General features: G+C 37.2%; 1 non-coding gene across 1 annotated transcript; it reads left to right on the top strand.

Annotated features, from left to right (window-relative positions):
* Positions 1-9,860: 9,860 nt before the first annotated feature.
* On the top strand, positions 9,861-9,933 carry Trnav-aac (transfer RNA valine (anticodon AAC)). The gene has a single exon. It is a non-coding gene; the product is annotated as a tRNA-Val (tRNA).
* Positions 9,934-20,416: the final 10,483 nt, after the last annotated feature.

The raw sequence follows: 20,416 nt of genomic DNA, 5'->3' as shown, positions 1-20,416 counted from the left end.
CGGATCCTCTTGGAGGGTATATAAGATTCGGCCCGGCCGAACTTAACACGCTTTTACTTGTTGAGAGTCATAACGGAACACTATGTGCATAATTTCAGCAAAATCGGATACAAATTTCAGATTCCAGGGGCTCAAGAGTCAAATCAGGAGATCGGTTTATATGGGAGTTATATCTGGTTATAGCTGTACTTGGTACAGTTATTGAAATCATATCGGGACACTTTTTCGGGCAAATTGGTCAAAAATTGCAGCTTCCAGGGGCTCAAGAAGTCAAATTGGGAGACCGGTTTACATGGGAGCTTAATCCAAATCTGAAGCGATATGGCCCATTTGCAATCCCCATAATGGAATAATGTTGTTAATCGAATGTATTATTTATCATTACAGAATTTATGGTGGAAGAATCCTTGAGGAGCTTCGAACCATATAAGTCACTCGGACCTGATGGAATATTTCCGGCGTTACTACAGAACTGGACCGACTATCTGGTGCCCCATCTGGCCAATATATTCACAGCGTGCCTGGGACTTGCATATACTTCGAAAGCCTAGCAGGAGGCAAGGGTAGTATTTATACCCAAGCCCGGCAAGACAAGTTATGCGACATCAAAGGTTACAGACCTATATGCCTTACGTCCTTTTTACTCAAAACCATGGGACGTATTTTGGACACCATGATAAGGAATAGAAAATCCAGCGAATTGCTGAAAGACAGACAGCATGTCCTATCAAGGATAGGTCGGTGAAGACTACCATGCACGAGGTAGTGCATAAAATTTAAGAATCCTTCGATGCCAAAACGTAAACACTGGCGGTATGCATTGACATCGAGGAGGCTTTTAACAATATGCAAACCTATACACTGATCCAATCCTTAGACCAGCCGCCGGTGGACCCGGTCCTTAGAGACTTGATAAACCATATGCTAAGAAGCAGGTGGATAAATTGTATGTCCTATGGCATAAATATAAGGGAAAAAGTGGTACAGGGCACGCCACAGCGCACAGTGTTGCCCCGGTGGACAAAAATGCAAAAATCGGAAATGAAAATTTTTATGAAATCTTTTACTAATCTTTTAGAAAACACTTCAAATATGAAGAATTTAAAAAAAAATAATTATATTTGAAGTTCCTCGTCATCTAATGGGCGTTTTCGTACGAAGGTTTTTTAACAAATGGATGATGCATATTTTTTCCCAAAAATTAAAATTTCTGTTTATGTAAACAAAATTGATTTTTTATTTATTGGGGTACCAAAATAGAATAAGATCTTAAAGAGGACATAATTGACAGCACATTTGTCAACGTAAGGTGTCACTGACATGAACATATGGTTAGTACCGTTACTTTTAAATAAGAGGCAAAAATAAAGCAATTACTGTCAAAAGTGAAATTTTCAGCAGAGTGGATCTAAAAAAGTCCAACTGGGACCACGCTAACTCTTTTTCAGCGTTCTTCAGTGAAGTGTCCTGAATCAAAAAGGCTAAATTTCAGCTGCACCAACTTGCACCATTTGCGTATATAGTGTTATATTATATTAAAGCTAAAATGAAAGTGCGTGAGTTGTATAATATTTGGTTGTCTGTTAAAGCAGTAAACCCAACGCATGTAAACAAAGTAATAATAAACAAAATCGAAAGCAATGGCAACAAGTTACTGAATGAACAAGACAAAGAAAAAATAAAATCAACTTTAAAGAAGTTCAACAAAAAATGGGTTAAATGTTCCCGTATGAAACTAAGGTTTGAATCATCCAATAATATTTGGCTGGATACCGACATGCGTCTGGGCGTAAATGATTTCTTTGAGGTAATTAAAACATTTTTTTTAAAGCTTATCACCACTATGACCAAAAATATTTAAAATTAGGAACCAAGTACTAGTGGCAGTAGAGGAAGACCACGAAAGTCCTTTGAAGAATCGTGCAATAGAACAAAGAGAAGGCGAGTGGATGAGTTAGTTACATCGAATTCATCAGAATTAATTAAAAAAGCTGCGGAAAAGCTAACTATCCTGAGTAATCAAAGCACCATATCAGTTAAAGAGGCTTTGGGCTTGTACGTTGATATGGATTTGTCCTATAGAACATACAATATGATGAGAAATTTAGTAAATTCATTTCATAAGGATTGTTTCCCATCGTATAAGGCTTTATTCAAATCTAAACAAGAACTTATACCACATGATATCGAGGTAACAGAGAGCTCTGCAGAAATTCCATTGCAGTCTCTATTAAATCAAACCGCAAAAAGCTTGATGGACTCCCATAACTTGTGCCCCAAAAAAGATATTACATTAGAATGTAAATGGGGGTTCGATGGAAGTTCGAACCACAGCGTATATAAACAAAAATTTTCGAACCCAAGAATTAATGATGAGTTTATATTTGTGGCATCTCTGGTACCATTGCGATTTTTTGATCCTAAAACCTCCACAACATTATGGGAAAACGATCGCCATTCCTCACCCAGATATTGTCGACCAATAAAATTCATGTTTATGAAAGAAAACCCTGATTTGGTGAGAGATGTGGAACGGAATATTTCACTTCAAATCGAAAGCTTGAACAGCTTTCACCATGAAGAAAAAAACGTAAATGTTAGTTTTTCTATGAAGCTAACTATGATAGATGGCGCTGTCTTAAATGTTCTTACGAATAATAAAAGCAGTTCAAATTGTTGTATTTGTGGGGCGAAGCCTACCGAAATGAACTCAACTGCAGTGTCTGAACGCGATGTAAATGAAGAGCATTATAAATATGGACTCTCGACGCTGCATGCTAGATTTAAGTTTTTTGAATGTATACTCCATATTGCGTATAAGTTAAAAGTGAGAAAATGGAGGGTTTCAAAAGAACAGGAGAAACAAGTAGTTTCTGAAACTAAGTCACAGATTCAAAAAAAAATTAAAGAACAATTAGGATTAATAGTAGATAAAGTTAAAAATGGTTATGGCACAACAAACGATGGAAATAGCGCCAGAACATTTTTCTCAAATATTGAAATTGCATCGAAAATAACTGGAGTTGATAACAATTTAATACGAAACTTTTCAATAATACTGCGAACTATTTCAAGTGGATCAAAAATAAATATAGAAAATTTCGATACGCTCTTGAAGGAAACAAGGGATTTGTATTTAAGCAAGTATGCTTGGTATTTCATGCCAGCTACGGTGCACAAAGTACTTGTCCATGGAATAGGATTCATAAAATATTTCTCAATTCCTATTGGAATTTTGTCAGAGGAGGCAATGGAGTCATGCCATAAAATAATCAGAAAGGCAAGACTAGAGCATACACGAAAGTGCGACAGAGAAAAAACTAATAAAGATTTGTTTGTATATATGATTTTACACTCAGAGCCATCCATTAGTGTTTTAAGTCAAAAGAATAGAAATATCTCCGAAAACTTAAATGATATTCAATATTATATTGAGCAAGATTGAAAACCATACAAAGAAATGTTGATACCTTTTTTGAAGTGTTATTATGTTTTATGTTGTTTTATAAGAAATATGAAATAAAAAATTAAATAAAATAAATTTGAAAAAAATTTCGCTTTACATTGGTTCAAGAAGTCAAATCGGGAGATCGGATTATATGGGAGCTATATCAGGACATAGTCCGATTTGAACCATACTTACCATGGATGTTGAAAGTCATAACAGTAGCCTTTGTGCAAAATTTCAGCGAAATCGGATAACAACTGCGACCTCCAGGAGCTCAAGAAGTCAAATCGGGAGATCGGTTTATATGGGAGCTATATCAGGATATAGCCCGATTTGGTCCATACTTAATGTTTTTCTTAATTTAAGTCAAATATACATGTATTTAAAATTTTAGAGCTCTATCTTAACTCTAACTATTTTTGTCCAACGAATGTATGAAGAGGCAACACTGTGCAGCGGTGCATTTTATCGCCACTCCTATGGGTGACCACCATAAATGACCTATTACGGATGCTGACTGAGGAGGGATTTGAACCCGTCTACTACGCAGACGATGTTATAATACTTCTAAGAAGTAAGGATCCGAACGAGCTATGCAGAAGGCCCGAAAGGGTCCTGCAGATGGCACACGGCTGGGTTAGACCTGGGGCCCTCAATATTAACCCAGAGAAGACTGAAATATGCCTGTTTACGAGGAAGACGAAGGTGGGCCAATTTAATACACCACGTTTCCTCAAGAAAACGATTTCGATATCTTGCAAGTTCAAATACTCAGGTGTGATCTTAGACAGGGAACTGAATTGGAAGTGTCACATTCAAGAGCGTACTGAGAAGGCTCACAGATGATGGGCAATATGTAGAGGGGCCGTAGACTCGAAATGGGGCCTGAATCCGAGGATAGTCCAGTAGCTCTATAGGAGTGTGATTAGACCATTACATACTTACGCCTCCGTAGTTTAGTGGACTGCGATGGGGAAAAAGTACAACGTTAGGATTAAACAACAGGTTCAGGGAACATGTTATCTTGGCATAGGCGGAGCGATGAGGGCCACTACTACTAGGGCAATGGAAACAACTCTAGATATCCGACCCATAGGCATACATGTAAATCTTCTCTCCAAAGAGGTGTCTCATGGCGGTACGTCGTTCGGACTCGGCTATAGAAAGAAGGCCCCTTATAATTGAGCTTAAATTTGAATCGGACTGCACTCATTGATATGTGAGAAGTTTGTCTCTGTTCTTTAGTGGAATGTTCATGGCCAAAATTTGCAATATGCGAAATTGGATGCAAATATGTACTCGCTCTCAATGTAGTGCATTTATGTGCTTGCTATCGTAGCAACAATTTGTTGCCCATTCAGCAGTAAAATGTGTTCAATATTTTGGCAGATTTTTTAGTTGAAACGAAAATGGTTGCACTCATGTCTGCTTTCCCATTTTCAGCAAACAAAAACTCTTGTTTCAGCAAACATTCTTGCTATTTTGAATAACAAGTTTCGTTGAGTGTAGAAATGCAAAATTCTATTACGTCATTAAACTTATCCGCACATGTGTAACATATCAGCAATCATTTACTCATATCACAGCCGTTGCTGTGTCCTAATTGGCCTGCTTATTAAAGGACTCTATTTTTGCTAAGCTCACAAGAAAACCTATCACGTTTCCAAATTTTAATATTGCAATATCCCACAATGGGAATTCCAAGTTTGGCCATTTATATTCATGTGAGTGAGTGACTATCACAGCTTGCTGAAAACAAGAATCCCTTCAATTGAATTAAGCATATTGCGATAGCTTCCCCCTTTGCTCATGGGCTATTTTAAAAGCATTCGCTTTAACTTACAAAATAATTCCCAGGTCAGATAACTTAACCCAGGCAAAAAAAAAACACCACGGATGACGTTAAAAGATCATGTCATGACATACATTTTATAAATTTTATTAATACGTATATTGGTTCATACGTCTATCCATCCCCCCCTAAAAAGGAGTAATACAATACCTCTGATTGACGTCTGAAATACGTTGGATTGTCATGTTTTTAACTTGCCCCAACTTGGTCAGAGCTATGACGACAATAACGATGATATGAATGACTGACAGCTGAAAAAGTTGCTAAAATCATAAAAAGAGAAAAACAAACATCTACTCCTGCAGGGCACTCTGGTTTGCTAGTGGCAACATCAACATCATTGTGAATGAATGAAAGCTGAAATTAGGTGATGTGGTCATATAACACATCACAATGCATGTTTTAAAATATTGTATTGCTGTTGACGGAATCCAAAGAAAACTTTGTTTTGGTTATTCCAGGCCATGTTCTGTTACTTTGTAGCAAACAACCTTTAAGACCTCATCAACTTCACAAATATAGAAAGGTGAAAGAGTAATCAAAATTGGGTGACGTAGGGGATTATGGATACCAAGTAACTGTTCGGAGTGGCTTTAACTATTACGGCTAAACTCCTTCTACTCGAACTTTCCTATGGTAATGCAAGTTTTGCCCATGAAATTCCACTAAGGAACAGTGGCAAACTTCTCACATATCCATGAGTGCATTCCAATTCAAGTTTTAAGCTCAATGATAAGGAGCCTCCATTTTATAGCAGAGTCCGAACGGCATGCCGCAGTGCAACACCTCTTTGGAGAGAAGTTTTACATGGCATAGTACCTCACAAATGTTGCCAGCATTAGGAGGGGAAAATCACCGTTGAAATTTTTTTTTCTGATGGTCTCACCAGGATTCGAACCCAGACGGACATGCTAACCTCTGCGCTTCGGTGGCCTTTCCTATGGTAAAAATCTTTACAATCCGTTGAAAATTGGATAACTTAAGCACCCATATTCGGCAAGGACATTGAGTTGTCCAATATATATGTCACAATTCTATTTTGAAGAACAAAATGTTGGCCTTTTTGGCAGATATATCCAATTATAAACCGATCTGAACCATATTAAGGTCGGATATCGTGAGGCTCAGAAAAATTCACTGTTTCAAATTTCAGCGAAATCGGGTAATAAATAAAGATTTGATGGGCTTCAGTCCCCTTATCGGCAGATCGGTCTATATGGCAGCTATATCTTAATATAGTCCGATCTGAGCCATATTTGGGTCAGTTGTTGGAAAGCCTTAAACTACTCACTGTTCCAAATTTCAGAAAAATCGAATGAAAAATAAAATTTGTATGGGCATTGGACCCTTTGTCGGAATATCGGTCTATATAGCAGCGATATCCAAATATGATCCGATTTGGCCCGTTCAAAAACTTAACCAGCGTGGTTCAAAAAGAAGTTTCTGTGCCAAATTTCAGCTCAATATCTCAATTTTTGAAGGCTGTAGAGTGATTACAACAGGCTGAAGGCTGTAGAGTGATTACCGACGGACAGAAACACGGACAACGTTAAATCATCATAGAATTTTACGACGATCCGAAATATATATACTTGGTAAGGTCGGAAATTGATATTTCGAAGTGTTGCAAACGGAATGACTAAATGATTATACCCCTATCCTACGGTGGTGGGTATAAAAATTAACTGTCTAATGTTTACGACCCCTGCAAAAAATTGAAGGACCATAATTTGCGAATCACCATCTAGAATAACTGAACTCAATACAGAGTGCAGTATATGATCTGGCCGATGGAGTTGAAAGTACAAGACCGCTATTCCCAACTTACTGGAAATATGATGGGTTGTAAGAAATGTCACAACAATACTGCCATAAAAATATAAGTTTGGTTATGAATTTGTGGTTAGTCAGAGGTTAAAACACTTTGTCTTTAACTTTGGTGGATGCCAGAGTTGCCACAATTCGTATAAAAGCAAATTTCCATTACAGCGTTCCAAAAAACATTTTTTTTTATACCCTCCACAATAGGATGGGGGTATACTAATTTCGTCATTCTGTTTGTAACTCCTCGAAATATGCGTCTGAGACCCCATGAAGTATATATTTATTCTTCTAGCCATTACCGTCCGTCTATCCATCCGTCCGTCTCTCTGTCTGTCGACAAGCGCCTAGCTTTACTCGAAGGAGTAAAGCTAGGCGCTTGATATTTTGAACAAATACTTTTTATAAGTGTAGGTCGGTTGGGATTGTAAATGGGCCAAATCGGTCCATGTTTTGATATAGCTGCCATATAAACGGATATTGGGGCTTGACTTCTTGAGCCTCTAGAGGGCGCAATTCTTATCCGATTTGACCGAAATTTTGCACATGGTGTTTTGGTATTACTTCCAATAACTGCGCGAAATGGTTGAAATGGTTGAAATCGGTTTATAACCTGATATAGCTGCCCTATAAACCGATCGTGGGTCTTGACTTCTTAAGCCCCTAGAGGGCGCAATTCTTGTTCGATTTGACTGAAATTTTGCACGTGGTGTTTTGGTATTACTTCCAACAATTGTGTTAAGTATGATTTGAATCGGTTCATAATCTGGAATAGCTGTCATATAAACCGATCATGGATTTTGACTTTTTGAGCCAATACAGCGCTCAATTCTCATCCGATTTGGCTGAAATTTTGCATGATGAGTTTTGTTATCACTTCCAATGACGGTACATAACCTGATATATTGGGTTTCCCAACAAGTAATTGCGGATTTTTCATATAGTCGGCGTTGACAAATTTTTTCACAGCTTGTGACTCTGTAATTGCATTCTTTCTTCTGTCAGTTATCAGCTGTTACTTTTAGCTTGCTTTAGAAAAAAAGTGTAAAAAAGTATATTTGATTAAAGTTAATTGAAGTTTTATTAAAAATGCATTTACTTTCTTTTAAAAAATCCGCAATTACTTTTTGGGCAACCCAATAGCTGCCATATAAACCGATCTGCGATCTTGACTTCTTGAGCCTCTAGAGGGCGCAATTCGCATCCGATTTTGCAGAAAATTTGTACAACGGCTTCCCTCATGACCTTTAACATACGTGTTTAATATGGTCTGAATCCATGAATAGCTTGATACAGCTCCCATGTAAACCTGTCTGCCGATTTTGCTTCTTCAGCCCCTACAAGGCGCAATTCTTATCCGAATGAACTGAAATATTGCACAATGACTTCTGCAATGTTCAGTATTCATTTATGGTCCGAATAGGACTATAACTTGATATAGCTCCAATAGCATAACAGTTCATATTCAATATTCTTTGTTTGCCTTAAAAGAGATACCGCACATAGAACTCGACAAATGCGATCCATGGTGGAGGGTATATAAGATACGGCCCGGCCGAACTTAGCACACTCTTACTTGTTTTTTTAAATATCCTGCAGAATTCTGAATCTTATCAGTATTTTATACAAGCGTGCCTAGCCCATAATCTATTGTTAGAGTTTACAATATGATCGTATTCGTGATTGACGCAAACCAATAATGTTACAACAATACTCGTAAATATCTATTTATCATAATCGAATAGACGTAAGTAAAATAACACCAAAAAAGACACATATGGTATGCATCATTTCCACTTCCCTTTTATGGATTTTTTTTTTTATCACTTTTGTGGCCTTGGAAATATCCTATGAGACAGCCATACTAGAATTCATTAATAAATGTTTATGGCCTAGGTTTATGACTTTTGTTGTTATTTTATTTGCTTGCCATTGCGTCTAGGCTGATATGTATTCATTCATTAGTTCTGGGAATGGATCATAACATAATAAATAATCAAAAAAAAAAACTTACTAATGTAAATTTATATTTACACATATAATCCGGGATTAATTTTGAATAAATTTCCATATAGGTACTTAAAATCAAGACATGAAGTTAACAATGTCTTGGTAAACTGAGACTTGCCATTGCCTACTCATTAACTGTGGCTATAAATAAACGAATAATAATTCTCATAATGAACAAGAAATATTGAAAAATTGTTGTTTTGCAGGCCTTTTATTTTTTATGGGATATTAAAACCTCTTTTTTTTTGTGTCTCCCCCACACCTTGACAATTATTTGCGCCACAAATAAGACAGCCAAATTGCCTTAGTGACTGACTCTTTCAAGTGTTTTGGATTTATTTTTTCCCAAGGTGATTTACTTTCTCAACAGCTAGATATGAGTGAGAATGCCCAACACCCCATATGCCATAATCATTGAATGACCCAAAGACTGATAAGATGCCTAGACAGAGACAAGACTGCTCCGTCAAGACAATCTAAATTCCGAAATAGTGTGACAAACATTGAATGTTGTAGAACTACCACTTGTGATTTTTTTTAAGGCACACCATGCGGCAGGTGTGTGGTGGGGTGGGTGTGGTTTTTTAACGTTTATTTATAAATGCTGGCATAAGCGTAATATGGGAGGCGTGTCTTTATGCCTGAATGGCTGAATTCATTCGGTGTTTGTGAGGTGGGGTGTGTGTGGTTTGATTATGCTCTGATTTTTGAGCTGTTCAGTGATTATATGTTTCCGTGGTGTAGTGGTTATCACATCCGCCTAACACGCGGAAGGCCCCCGGTTCGATCCCGGGCGGAAACAGATTGATTTTTTGTATTCAGTTTAAGATTTTTCTTTGTGTAAAGAAAAAAAAAATATTTATTCCCTACACCACCACTGGGGTACAGGGTATTATAAGTTATGAATTTGTTTGCAACGCTAAGAAGAAGAAGAGCTAGATAAGTATGCCGATCGACTCAAAATCACTTTCTGATTCGAGTTAGCCTTGTCTGTCTGTGAGTCCATGTATTCTTTTAATCAACGTGCAGGTCGTATTTGTTGTCCAATCATCACGAAATTTTGCACTTATCGCTTTTTTGGCCTAAGGACGAACACTATTGATTTTGGTAAAAATCGGTTCAGATTTAGATATAGCTCCCATATATTGGGTTGCCCAGAAAGTAATTGCGGATTTTTCATATAGTCGGCGTTGTCAAATTTTTTCACAGCTTGTGACTCTGTAATTGCATTCTTTCTTCTGTCAGTTATCAGCTGTTACTTTTAGCTTGCTTTAGAAAAAAAGTGTAAAAAAAGTATATTTGATTAAAGTTCATTCTAAGTCTTATTAAAAATGCATTTACTTTTTTTTAAAAAATCCGCAATTACTTTTTGGGCAACCCAATATATGTATCGCTCGATTTGCACTTAAATGGCCGTAGTAACAATAATTTTCAACCGATCTACACAAAATTTGACACGGATTGTTTTGGTACTGATTTTAACATATCTGAAAAATTTCGACAAAATCGGTTCAGATTTAGATATAGCTCCCATATATATAGATCGCCCAATTTGCACTTAAATGGCCGTAGTAACAATAATTTTCAACCGATCTACACAAAAAATTTGGCTCGAATTGTTTGCTTGGTGATCTTAATATATCCGCAAGATTTCATCAAAATCAGTTCAGATTTATATATAGCTCCCATATATATGTATCGTCCGATCTGCACTTAAATAGCCGTAGTAGCTACAATTTTCAACCGATCTGCACAAAATTTTACACGGATTGTTTTAGTACTGATCTTAATATATCTGCGAGATTTCACCACAATATGTTGAGATTTGGACATAGTTCCAATATATATGTATCGCCCGATTTACACTTATAAGGCTGTATTAAACAGAATTTATAACCGATCTGCACAAAATTTGTCACGGATTGTTTTGTTGGTTATCGTAACATATATGCGAGATTTTATCAAAATTGGCTTAAATTTTAATGTAGCACCCGTAGGTATTTATCGCTGGAATTGGACTTATATGACCGTAGTAACCACAATTTTCAAACGATCTTTTTAAAAATCGGTTCAGATTTAGATATAGCTCTCATATACATATATATTGATATATTGCCCGAATTTATAATTGTAGGGTAGGTGTAGGATATTATATAGTCGTCTCCGCCCGACTTTTGATTTTCGTTAGTGGTTTTAAAGTATCTTTATGTTAAGATGATAAATTACATGCAGTGACATCGGGAAGTATACATACACGAACCCCACTCAAAAAACATGTTTGAACTCACCACCACAGGATGGGTGTATTCTAACTTAGTCATTCTGTTTGTAACACCTCGAAATATCGATCTGCGAACCCATAAAGTACATATATCCTTATTCGTCTTGACATTCTAAGTCGATCTAGCCATGTCCTTTCATCCGTCCCTCCGTCCGTTAAAATCACGATAGCGGTCGAACGAATTAAAATATCCGCTTGAAATTTTGTACAGATAAATCTTATTGATGCAGCTCGTTGGGGATTGCAAATAGGCAATATCGGTTTATTTAAATATAGCCCTCATATAAACCGATCTGTGGTCTTCTTGAGAACCTAGAGGCCTCACTTTTCATTCAGCTTTGCTGAAATTTGGCACAAAGCTTACTCCTGCGAAAGGTAGCGTTCTTTCGAGAGACTGACGGATGGACATGTCTAGATCGACTTAAAATGTCTAGACGATCAAGAATACATGTACTTTCTTACACGCATATTTCGAGTTGTTACAAACGGTATGACGAAATTAGTATACCTCCATCCTATGGTGGAGGTTATAAAAACTCTTATCTGGTGTGATGCAAGATAATGAGTTCTTCGAAGACCTTTTGAGTAAGCTGCAATAAACAGGTGTTAGCCACTTTAGGGAATCAATGGATATGCAGGTTAGGTTTGTCGCGGTGTAACACAATTTTTAAACCTTCCACCATAGGATGGAGGTATACTAATTTCGTCATTCTGTTTGTAACTCCTCGAAATATTCATCTTAGACCCCATAAAATATATACAATATATTCTTGATCGTCATGACATTTTAAGTCGATCTAGCCATGTCCGTCCGTCCGTCTGTCTGTCGAAAGCACGCTAACTTCCGAAGGAGTAAAGCGAGGCGCTAGAAATTTTGCACAAAAACCTTTTATTAGTGTAGGATGGTCGCGATTATAAATGGGCTATATCGGTCCACGTTGGATATAGCTGCCATATAAACCGATCTTGGGTCTTGACTTCTTGAGCCTTTAGAGGGCGCAATTCTCATCCGATGTGACTGAAATTTTGCATGAGGTGTTTTATTATGACTGCCAACAACTTTGTTGAAAATGGTTTAAATCGGTTCATAACCTGATATAGCTGTCATATAAACCGATCTGGGGTCTTGACTTCTTGTGCGTCTAGAGGACGCAATTATTTTCCGATTTGGCTAAAATTTTGGACGACGTGTTAAGTTATGGCTTCCAACAACTGGGCAATCTATGGTCTAAATCGGTTCATAACTTGATATAGCTGCCATATGGACCGATCATGAATCTTGACTTCTTGAGCCACTAGAGGGCGCAATTCTTATCCGACTTGGCATAAATTTCGCAAGACGTGTTTTATTAGGACTTCTAATAACTGTTCTAAAAATTAATCAAATCGATTCATAAGCTGATATAGCTGCCATATAAACCGATCTGAGATTTAGAAGAAGTCTTCAGAGCCTTCAGAGAGCGTTATTCTCATCCGATTTGGTTGAAATTTTGTACAACGACAACTTCTCCCATGACCTTCAACATATGTGTTTAATATGGTCTGAATCGATCAATAGCTTGATACAGCTCCCATATAAACCTATCTCCCGATTTTGCTTCTTGAGCACTTACAAGACGCAATTCTTATCGGAATGAACTGAAATATTACACAATGACTTCTGCAATAATCAGCATTCATTTATGGTCTGAATCGGGCTATAACTAGATATAGCTCCAATAGTATAACAGTTCTTATTCAATATTCTTTGTTTGCCTAAAGGAGATACCGCGCAAAGAACTCGACAAATGTGAACCATGGTAGAGGGTATATAAGTTTCGGCCCGGCCGAGCTTAGCACGCTCTTTCTTGTTTTACTTATACATTAAGTTTCCTTCTGATAAAAATGCTTATTGAACGATTGGGAAGCCATAAAAGTCAATATTGATATGGCCGTACCAATATGCGCTTCCTACTACTAACTAAATTTCCCATGAATATTCCACTAGGGAACAGGAGATACTACTCTCATATCATTGATAAGAGGAATCCTTTTTAATGCCGAATCCGAACGGCGTGCCGCATAGTGACACCACTTGGTAGGGAAATTTCAATATGGCAGGATACCTCACATATGTAGCCAGCATTAGTAGGGGGATAACCACCGCTGGAAATTTTTCTGATGTTCATGCCGGGATTTAAACCTAGGCGTTCTGCGGACATGCTAACCTCTTCCACGACTTCATTTGCAGCTACTCCTACGGAACATCCCACCATCCGCAACCTGTGGACGCGCAAGATAGCTCTCAGCTGATCTTCTCATGATAACAAATCGGAGCTCAAAGTTCAAACCTGTGTGGTACTCATGGTTATCCCATGCCGGGAAAACATATCTCGTCACAATGTTATCTTATTAAAATCAAGATTAGGCACTTATGTTATTGCTCATTTGTGTGCATATATGACTTATTTTCCACTTTCCTTAAACCCTTATTCTAGTATAAATATTATATATCATTACTCTCGTAAAGGACGTCATTTGAATTTCTCTATATTTATAGCTAATATTTTGCAAGCATCTGAACACCCTCTCATCAGCCTGATATTTTTTCCAATGGTCCTTAAATGAAGCACAGTTCCAGAACAATTCCTTTAATAAGCATTTAAAGCCAGAGATAAATTTTATGGTTAATCAATGGGCATCAGCTTAATTAAATAACATTTATGGGTAGAATGCAAAATGGCCATCAACGATAAGGATATGACAGGATAAATATTTACCACAGCCAAGCAACTTCACATTTAAAAAAAAACTCTACAAACCATAACCCCAGAGGAGCAACCAAAAATTCTTGAATGAAAACGAAAACAAAAGGTCCCAGGAGAGAGACAATGTGGGAGAAAGTGAACAATGGAAGAGTTGCAGAGGACAAAAAGTTTGTTGAAGGACACGCGGCGCCAGTCAACAAAAACTTATTTCGTCCACACACACACACACGCAGTCTCACTCTTAAAATAACAACAACAGCAAAAGAAAACAAAAAATGGAAACAAATAACAAAGTGAAGAAAAATTGAAATTTAAACAGGACAACAGTCCAATAATAAAATACATATTTGTCCAACCAAAACAAGTATAACAATGCAGGATAACAGCAACAGCAATGGCAGATGAAGCAATTAACAAATTATTTGCTTAGATGAACTGCTTTGGAAGGCTCTAGGATGTGACGCATGAAAATACTGCCAAGCAGAGAATCTATTCCAAGTGATGTCAGTACAACACATCGCTCATACTAACCACAACATCTTATTGTTTATTTGCAAGATTTGATGGTGGTACGAAACGAATTGGCATGAGGCTAGATGAATTAGAGATACTTAAGACTGTCAATAACATGTGAGAAATACATTTATCCATTATTTGTTAAAAGGAATTCACTTTTATATCCATATAAATTTGGGAAAATATTTGTTCAACAACACAGATATGTATGACAAATAAAATGTTAGTTTTTCGATTATAATTCATAGGCAAATAAAAGTACATTTGCTCTGAATTGTCAGCTATGGATAACCAAGCATGTATTAAATTACTTGGTGAAGGTGGCAGGCAAATAACTTTCCAAACACTGCAAAGATTTTCTTATACACCATCAAAGGACGGAGATATATTCATATTGTCACTTCAAAATATCCATTCTCTACTCTACAAAGTATGGATATACTTTTAGATGATTTGGGCAAGTCCTTCCATTCCTTTTTCTGTGGTAATCACGTTAGAGTCTGTAGAAACTAGGACAATGTTGTTTTACCATAGGCTGGTTAAGTTTGAAGATTGGCTATATCGGACACTATCATGATAAGCTCTGTATATTCTGTTTCTTAACATGGATTTATAAAAGGAAGATCAAGATCAATCAATCCATTGAGGCTTTCTCTATACAGTGTCACGTCGATGCGGTATTCACTGATTTTAGTAAAACCTTTGATAAGATAAGTCACAGCCTTTTGATTTTCAAATTTGACAATTTGGGGTTTCCACCTTCCCTTTTGAACTGGATATCTTCATATTTATCCTGTAGGACTCAACAAGTTGTTTATAAAGGAATTTTATACCGTCCTATATTTTGCCACATCTGGGTTCCCTAAGAGAAGTCATATAGGGCCGATTCTATTCACACTGTATCTTACCATCCATTCTATCTACTATCCATCATCAGCACGTACCGAATGTTAATGCATGCTGACGATGTTTAGCTTTTTTCTCCCATTACTTCTGCCGTTGATTTTGCTGTCATCCAGAGAGATCTGGTGCGATACGAATTATATGACTCTAAACCTGAGTAAATGCAAGAAAATGACCTTTTACACAAGATCTGCCTTGACGACGTCGTGATATTTTATTGGTGGACCCCAACTGGATAAAGTGGATCTGTTTAATGACTTAGGTGTGTTATTTGATGGCAAGCTGAAATTTAATGCTCATATTGATTCTGTTGTCAGTAGATCAATGTCTACTCTAGGTTTCATCTAACGATGGTCTGACGAGTTCAACAATCCATACTTGTATAAATATCTTTTTACTTCCCTTGTCAGGCCAATGCTCGAGTACGCTTCCATCATATGGTCTCCTAGTTATCAGTGCTATATAGACAGAGTTGAATCTGTCCAGAAACAATTTCTTATTTTCGCATTAAGAGGATTGGGTTGGAGTAGCCTTTTGGATCTTCCGCCCTATGTACATAGTTTGAAATTGATTGACTTACCAACTTTGCAACATAGACGTTTTATGCCACTGATTCTATCGTCCTCCAGAGAGATCTGGTGCGATACGAATCGTATGACTCTGAACCTGAGTAAACGCAAGAAAATTACCTTTTACAGAAGATCTGCCTTGAAGACGTCATATTTATTGATGGACACCAACTGGATAAAGTGGATCTGTTTAATGACTTGATGGCAAGCTGAAATTTTATGCTCATATTGATTCTGTTATCAGTATATCAATTTTGTAATTTGTAATTTATTTATTTACACCCGCACAACAAGAATATAAAATTCTTATAATTAAAGTGCGGGTAATAACTCCAACAATTTTACATAGTAAACACTTAAAACTAAGAATCTATAGCTATACAATACATCACAGATTTTGAATGAATAACTTAAGGAAAAAACTAACAATTGTGGCTTTGTAGATTTGAATTTAAAAGAAAAAAAAACAAAAGTGAATTTATCAATTAAAGAGGAATTAGTAGACTTAGTTGATCCGAAAAAAAAAGAAATTGAGGTAAGTATAGAAGAATAAAAATAAATATATAAATGAGTCTTAACATTCATGAACTTAATGCAGTAAAATGTTTTCAAAGTCTGGTTTTAAATGTTGCCGAGTTACTGAGTAATTGCAGATCGTTAGGAAGAGAATTCCAGAGACGTACAGCGAATATGAACATATGCCATTCGGAAACAAGCTCCGATACATTTTGGGAATGATTTTTTTACCTCTAGTAGATCTGGCGAAATCAATAAATCCATACAGATATTGTGGTGCCTGCGTGTAGATCAGTTTATGCAGGAAAGTAAGCGATCTAAGGAACAACAATTGCTGTAAGGAGACGCCATACAGAGATAAAGAGTATTCAGAGATGGAATCGTGCCGTCTCAAGCCAAACACATAACGAGTAACGCTATTAAAAAAGGTGTTTAGCTTACGTCTACTTACCGAGTCGCAATTAGCAAACAACTCACAGCCGTAGAGAATGCCAGGAACCAGATAAGTATTTGCCAAGATAGACCTAACCCGCAGCGGAGTAACCGACAGAGTGGCCCAGAGAGCACGCAATTTTGAATATGCCTGACCAACGACAGAGTCGATATGATTACTCCAAGTCAGAGTGCTGTTAATAACAACGCCCAAGTTCTTTGCATGAGGAACGATTTCCAATCTAGAGTCGTTAATGAATATACCGACATCACATGAAAAACGAGACATTCGTTTCTGATAACCACACACTTGGACTTTACAGGGTTGAGACACAGGCCATTGGCTTTCGTCCACGTGCTGACTCTTGACAGATGATTGATTAAGCAGACGTATGTTTTCAGCAATCTCATCCCTCGGACTGCCGATATATATTTGTACATCGTCAGCGTACATGTGTACCTCACAATAAGACAATTGACCCGCCAAGTCGTTACTGTACAATGAAAAGAGAAGAGTACCCAGAATTGATCCCTGAATGTCTACTCTAGGTATCATCTAACGATGGTCTGAAGAGTTCAACAATCCATACTTGTATAAATATCTTCTTACTTCCCTTGTCAGGCCAATGCTCGAGTACGCTTCCATCATATGGTCTCCTAGTTATCAGTGCTATTTAGACAGAGTTGAATCTGTCCAGAAACAATTTCTTATTTTCGCATTAAGAGGATTGGGTTGGAATAGCCTTTTGGATCTTCCGCCCTATATGGATAATTTGAAATTGATTGACTTACCAACTTTGAAATATAGACGTTGTATTCTTGTTATCGCTTTCATGCAGAAGCTTATAAACGGGAAAATCAACTCTCACATTTAATAAAAAAAAAAACATTAGCTCTAATGTTCCTTCTAGGACAACAGGACACTTCATTCCCTTAAAATTACCCATATTTAGAAGTTGTTACCAAAAGAAAAATCGTTTTAATAAACTTTGCAAACAGTTTAATGGAAAAAGTTATTTATTTTCAACATCGGATTCTATTTTTGTTATTAAACAATCCATTCTAAGACACGTTAAAACCGAGCCGTATAAAAAGGGGTTGCCAACTGACCATCCTATTGTTCCTACTACTACATTATTGAATCTCAGAAATCTTCATGTCATTCGACTAAAAATAATCTATGTATCCAGCGTGTTTCTATATCCTATTCGATCTTGTATCCAGCGTGTTCCAGTATTCTGTCAAATCGGACGATATATAAGGCAGCTTTATCTAAATCTTAACCGATTTCTACGAAATTCACCAGTAATATTAAAAGTCACAAGAAAATCCTTCTTACTAAATTTCGAGAGAATCGGTTATCAAATCCCCACTTTATTGCAATATTTCTCAAAATCGGACTAACATATACATGGGAGCTATATCGAAATCCGAATCGATTTCAACCAAACTTTACAGATATTGTGGAAGTCGGTGAGGAAAGCGTTGTACAACATTTTCGGAAGATTGGTCAATAAATGAGCTTGCAATGGCTCTAGGAGTGAAAATCGGGCGATATATGTATTAAAGCTATATACAAATCAGAACCGATTTCTATGAAATTCACCAGTAATGTTCAGAGTCAAGAGAAATTCCTTCCTACCTAATTTCGAGAGAATCGCTTAACAAATAACCATTTTATTGCATTATTACTGTAAATCGGACGAACATAAATATGGGAGCTATATCCAAATCTGAGCCGATTTTTTCCAATTTCAATAGGTTTCGTCTCTTGGCCGAAAAATATGCCTGTAAAAAATTTTAAGATGATCGGATGAAAACTGCGACCTGTAGTTTGACATGGGCAGACGGACATAGCTAAATCGAATCAGAAAGTGATTCTGACTCCAAAGTAGTGGTGTAGAGTATAAAGAGCTATGTTGGCGGATTATTTTTCCCTCCACTCTAGGCTGTTTGTAACTCCTCGAAATATTCGTTCAAGACCCCATAAAGTATATATATTCTTGATCATCATGATACTTTAACTCGATAAAGTCAAGTCCGTCCGTTTATCCGTCGAAAGCACGCTAACTTTCGAAGGAGTAAAGCCAGCCGCTTGAAATTTTGCACAAATACTTCTTATTAGTGTAGGTCGGTTAGGATTGTTAATGGGGCATATCGGTCCGAGTTTTTATATAGCTGCCATATAAACCGATCTTGGATCTTGACTTCTTGAGCCACTAGAAGGCGCAATTCTTATCCGACTTGACTTAAAATGTGCATGACGTGTTTTGTTTTGACTTCCAACAACTGGGCTAAGAAGAGTTCAAATCGGTTCATAACCTGATATAGCTGTCATCTAAACTTATCTGGGGTCTTGACTTCTTGAACCACTAGAATATGCAATTCTTATCCGACTTGGCTGAAAACTTGCATGACGTGTTTTGTTATGACTTTCCACAACTGTGCTAAGTATGGTTCAAATCGGTCCATAACCTGATGTAGGTGCCATATAAACCTATGTGGGATCTTGGCTTCTTGAGCCTCTACAGGTCGCAATTATTATCCGATTTTGCTGAAACGGCAACGGAAACAACGGCATCTCCCATGACCTTCAACATACGTGTCGAATATGGTCTGTATCGGTTAATAATCTAATACAGCCTCCCTATAAACCGATCTCCCTATTTTACTTCGTTAGACCCTATACAGCGCAATTCTTACTCGTATTGTCTCAAATTTTACACAATAACTTCTACTATCGTCTCTTACATTCAAATCAATTATAGTCCGAATCGGACCATAAGTTGATATAGCTCCAATATTATAGCAATTATTTTCTTATTCTTTGTTTGCCTAAAAAGAGATATCGGGAAAAGAACTCGACAAATGCGATCTATGTTGGAGGGTATATAAGATTCGGCCCGGCCGAACTTAGCACGCTTTTACTTGTTTTATCTTAACTTGCTCAAAAGGGTTGCCAACTGTGCGCCCTAATCAAAATCCTGATTTTTTAAGCTTTTGTTTACTAAGTTGACATGCTGCTGTACCTTCTGTCTCTTTATACGCGTCGTTCCTGTTTCACCCCTATTCCTATTTCATTATTTTATTGGAATCCTGTCTATGGACTTTTCATGCTTTCACCTACGATCATTGATCCAGCCTATAACCCTATTTAAGCCTATCGTTTCTGTTAGCTCCTGCTGCTGTGTCCTGGTCGCGTCTGGGACAAAAATCCGTCGCTGCGGATTCGACGACGTTGCCGGTTCCATCTGTATCCGTTACTGTGGATTTGATAATATTACCGATTCCATCTTGAATCCATTACTGCGGATCCGCGCT

This window comes from Stomoxys calcitrans, chromosome 3 (genome assembly GCF_963082655.1).
Source record: "Stomoxys calcitrans chromosome 3, idStoCalc2.1, whole genome shotgun sequence".
NCBI lineage: Eukaryota > Metazoa > Arthropoda > Insecta > Diptera > Muscidae > Stomoxys > Stomoxys calcitrans.
The sequence above is the reverse complement of the archived record's forward strand: the minus strand, read 5'-3'. Positions and strand labels throughout refer to the sequence as shown.